The following is a 5480-nucleotide window of genomic DNA, read 5'->3' on the forward strand; positions in this document are numbered from 1 at the left end:
GTAGAACCCAATACCCTTCAAAATGTGCCATGGTCACTGTCTCCCTTTCTAGATTATAGATTATCACTGTCTAGATTATAGTTAAATATCTTTTCAAACCATCATGCATTAAGTAGAGCAGTGAGCAGAGAATATGAGCATACACAAAAAGATCCACATATGTCCACACATGCTTGCTGCTGCAAAAATTCTTAGAAGAGGAAATGTATAATATGATATTCATTACATGTAAATTTAACTTGAAGCAGATTAAAGATTCAGGGTGAATATTGTAAAAAAATTATATAGTGATTGGAACTAATATGAACAAAAATTACTTAGCCGAAACTGCCCTCTTTAGCATAGGCAAGAAACAGAATTATAGCTATTAATAAAATTGAAATTAACTTTTACCTTCCTTGTTTAATCTGGGGAAAGATATTCATTCCTCAAAGAGTGGCTGGGGCTACAAGCTGATGCTGAAAATAAGCCTTCCTGTGTTATTTTCTCGCATAAATTCTTAGTCTCTCCAATATTTTGCCAGACGTATTTTGTGCAAGTATCTATACTTCTGATGATATACAATAAATTTTATCAACAAAAATTGCAAAGCGTAATCTTCTGAATGCAGGCATAGTGGTAGAAATAGTTGGCTTTCATAAGATATAACTCAAACAGAAAGCAGTGTTCAGATGTTAGTGAGTAGCCAGCATGCATGTATTACATATATATACATGAAAACATCATTTAATTCATTTTCTTAGAATCTGATTCTTGGGTTCATCATGTCCATTCATTCCTTTTCTTTATATAGAGTGTTACACTGGAAATAGGAAAGATGTGGTAGGGCTTTTCGAACTTGTGCCCACTCAGAAATTTGTCTTGTCATCATTTTTATTAGCAAATTGTGAGAGGAAGTTAACAGTCTCAACATCTGAGTCATCTTTGAAAACATATTACAAGTTTGTCAGAAAACTGTCTGAACAATGCTTTTAGCTCATTTTGTAATGACTTTGCTAGGTTGTAGTAATCTGTGCATTCATATGGAATTTACATATTTAATGACAATGGTTTATAGACTTAATATAACATAGTGACCTTCATTTTCAGTCAGTGTTGAACAAAGTGATTGGAATAGGCTAAATATTATGTTTTGCTTAAAAAAAAAAAAAGAAAAAACAGCTGATCCTGCATTTGCCTAGAAACCCTTTCTGAATGTGAGGGACACAATAAACAAACTTAGAATTTTGGGGCATAGTCTGGTTGGAAGTAGTCAATGTTAGGTATGAAAATACACTAAGCTGGGCGTGGTGGCACAAGCCTTTAATTCCAGCACTTGGGAGACAAAGGCAGGTGGATTTCTGAGTACGAGGCCAGCCTGGTCTACAAAGTGAGTTCCAGGACAGCCAGGGCTACAGAGAAACCCTGTCTCGAAAAGAAAAGAAAAAAAAAAAAAAGAAAGAAAGAAAATACACTAGAGCAATTTTTTCTATATTTTTTTCAATATCTTTTATAGCTTCAGAATTTTTTTTCAAGATTGTTTAGCTTTTGATAAGAAGAGTTAAAAATATTGCCAGGGGTAACATTAATAATATCATCCAAATAACAGCAATGAAAGAGGCAATAGCAAATACTTATTCAAGTGATGAACAGATCTCATGGATAAGTATTTAACAGATACAGGACCATTTATTCTTATGCTATTTTCTTTAGAAAATATACCCAGGTGGTTGTAGTGAATCTCTTTAATTGTAGCACTCAGTAGGCTAGTGAGTTTCTGAATTTGATGCCAGTTAGGTCTACAGAGGGAGTTCCAGGACAGCTAAGGCTACACAGAGAAAACTTGTCTTGAAAAAAAAAATATTAGTATTGATGATGATAATAATAGTAATTTGTTGGTGTAAAAATTTAAAAAAATAATCAAGTATACTTCCCTAGTTATTCAGGCTGCAGTATCACTCACTAGTACTAGAGTCGTGCTATGAAACTTTTTCAAATACAGAACTAGGAAAGCTGCTGCATTTTATATTAACAGTATGGCACACCACATATCTACGAAAATCAGAATGTACTAACAATTTTAGAATCCAAAGTTGCTCAAAGCAATTTTATCAGCAACTTTATGTAACAGCAATAAAAGTATCTTGAATTTAGTACTCTGATCAATTAGAAAGAATGTTCTAAAGTAACATTTACTATCTGCTCATGAACTGAAGCTTACACAAGGAGGGAAATTACAAGTAATTAAGATTGTCTTTGAAAATTAAATTTATCAATACAGTTTTTACAGACCCTTATAAACAAATTCAAGAAGAAGAAATAAAGGTATTCCTCTGTGAAATAAACAAACAAAAAATGGCAGTATCAAAACTGTAGCCCACAATTTAGATTTGTACTATTCTCTGCCACTTGTTGAGGTTCCTCTGTATATCTAGCAACATGGGTGTAAGTTTTTATGCTTTCTTACTATGATCATTCTTTAAGAGCAGACGATTATATTTTTAAAGTTTAGATATCCTTATTTGTCTCACAAGTAACCTTGTATTTCAAGTTACTTTATTATAGGTAATGTTTTACAAAAAATATTGCATTCCTATTGTATTTGATTAAATAGTCTGGAAGTTCATGGAGGACATAATGACTTCATTGTGCTGTTTGGTAACTCCTGAGAACTGAGATATTTTTAAAGCCTCCAAAGAGAACACTAAGAGTGCTCTCAAAATTTCACATATTTCTGAAATTGATTTTTCTATAGATTATTCTAGAGACTACTGGTGACCTAACGCATAAACATAGACATTGAAAGTAGTTTACATGGTTTCCAATTTCTTCCTGACTCTGATACTTTTATTACCAAAGAGCAAACCAAAAACACCTAGACTCTGAAGAAGAAAAATCAGTAGAGATGCTGCGAGAGTGCCCTGCTTGCCTGATCACTGTCGCTAGCAGAAGAAGAATGTTTCTTTTCTTTAGCTATTATCTCTGTGTGATTGCTGAAGACAAAAATCTCTTTCCAAAGATAGAGTTTAGCATCCAGCAATAGTTTCTGCTTCAAACTCATTATTGAGTGAACCCATTTCAAAAAATATTGTGAAACTAAAACTTTTTCAAACAGAACTTTCCTCACTTTTGTTTGTGAGGCTGATCTATAGTATTTCAGAAAAAAGTCAACCAACCTGGAAAAGGTTTTGAGTAAACCCACATTTTGTAATGTGCTATCTAATTGAACATGTGAGTGTGTGTGTGTGTGAGTGTGTGTGTGTGTGTGTGTGTGTGTTTCAAAATATTATCTTTTTTTAAATTTTATCTCTATTAGTGAGAAAAGTGACACAATTGTAACCTAAGATTAGAATAAGATTGTTCTACATTATGCAAACTCTATACTGTACAATGAACACATGCTAAAAAAATCCTCAATATTTTCCAATTATTCTATATGGGTTAAATATACCCACAAACTTGGGCAGTAACAAATGAAATGATGAAGTAGATGAAGTTTAAGTTCATCCCACATGAATATTCTCTCAGTCTAAACTGTTATTCATATATGGCAATAATTCAATTTAAAATCTGTTCACATCCTTATTTAGTGAACCTCATCCAAGAATTAAACTTTTGATTTTTCAAGTTAATTTTATGACAGGAAAGGTCCTACCTAGCAGTAACACAGAAGACAATGAGCCAGTCTTCTGTTGAGGCTGAGAGAACTGTATGCTGATTTTAGGCCTTGAAAACTTCTGCTGTCCTCTGCCAAAGAGGGCCAGCAGAGGAGACTAAGTAGATTAGTCTGAAATCTAATTAACATTAGTTTAATATATATTTTAGTTTGGGGAAAAGAAACAACACTATTACATTGCAAGCTACCATGCACACTGATCTGATTGGGTTATACATTTGAACATTTAAAGAAAAAGTATTGCCTGTATCTTTAGAAAGACTAGCCAGACATAATAATGGATTCCAACAATGACTTGGTCTATGGGTTTGATACTTTAACATATTGCCATAATTATGCTTAATTTAAGGCAGAAGCAAGATATCCAAGCTGACAAATAATATGACTTAATACTTCGTGAATGAGATGTTGTAATTAACACTTTCAAATCTTAGTTCCTGTGGTAGAAAATGGCTCAGCATGTAAAGAAATATGAGACTTGGATCCCAGGGACACAGGAGATAAAGGGACAGAACCCAGTCCCCCAGGATTTCCTCTAATCTCCAGGCAGACATATTCACAAACACACATGTTTACACACACACACACACACACACACACACACACACACACACACCAAACATCATAGTGTTTTTAACCAATTCTCACAGATGTCACTGATGATTTCAGAAGCCTGACACTTCCCTCATTTATTCATATTTTTTCTTTAACCAAAGCATAGTAAAATTTTACTTCTTCTTTATTTTTCAACTTACATACTTTGCTTACTCCCAGTCTTTAAACCTTAACCACAGGGTTTGTCTATTTGCCTAATAAAGTCTTAGTGATATTGTAGTGGGTAATATAAATTAGAGTTCAGATCCTTCAGAACTGATAGAAATTTTCTCCCTAGCTGGAAGATTTTCCAGCTGTTAGTCCTGTTTGAAAATTGCCCTCAGCTGGAAGGAACTATTTCAAACCTCATCTTACTCCTCCAGATGTTCTTTAAAACCCACCACAAGCAGTATCTAGGCCCAGACCCTCACCCTGAAGCAAGATGCTTTGGAGAAGGTCTAAACTTGGGATTCATGTGGAGTCAGCAGATGCATTTGTTGAGACTAAACTGAAGCATAGCATTTCTCAGTGCCAATTTTTTTCCAGTTCTCCCATACGTCCTCATCATGAGGTGGTGAACCTGCACAGAATTCCCAGCTACCCCTGTTACTTCCTGCTGATTGCACTTGAAAAGCCAACAAAGGTGCTTTTACCTTTTAACATTTTAAATGTTTGTACAATGTTCTTATTCATTCATATTTCTTAAAAATACGGCAATATATTCATTTGCTAAAAAAATCAATGGACACAAAATACCATATAGACTTATATGAATATAGGAATCCTGTACAAATGTAAGCAATTCTCTTTATCTAACATTCATTCTTCTACTCTCATAAGATACTGTGAATTTTTATTAATTAAGCTGGATATTTGCTTCATTCAAGAACAAGACAGGTCTGGCCGGTTAGCTCAGTTGGTTAGAGCATGGTGCTAATAACGCCAAGGTCACGGGTTCGATCCCCGTATGGGCCAGGGAAGCAACTTGGGCTGGTGAGATGGCTCAGTGGGCAAGAATACCCAACTGCTCTTCCAAAGGTCTGGAGTTCAAATCCCAGCAACCACATGGTGGCTCACAACCATCCATAAGGAGATCTGACACCCTCTTCTGGTGTGTCTGAAGACAGTTACAGTGTACTTGCATATAATAAATAAATACATCCTTTTAAAAAAGAATAAGACAGATATGACAATAAATGAATTTTTTCTCTCACTTTTTATGCCAAAAATA

General features: G+C 34.4%; 1 non-coding gene across 1 annotated transcript; it reads left to right on the forward strand.

Annotated features, from left to right (window-relative positions):
• Positions 1-5150: 5150 nt before the first annotated feature.
• On the forward strand, positions 5151-5224 carry n-TIaat2. Its single transcript has one exon. It is a non-coding gene; the product is annotated as a tRNA-Ile (tRNA).
• Positions 5225-5480: the final 256 nt, after the last annotated feature.

This window comes from Mus musculus, chromosome 4 (assembly GCF_000001635.26).
Source record: "Mus musculus strain C57BL/6J chromosome 4, GRCm38.p6 C57BL/6J".
NCBI lineage: Eukaryota > Metazoa > Chordata > Mammalia > Rodentia > Muridae > Mus > Mus musculus.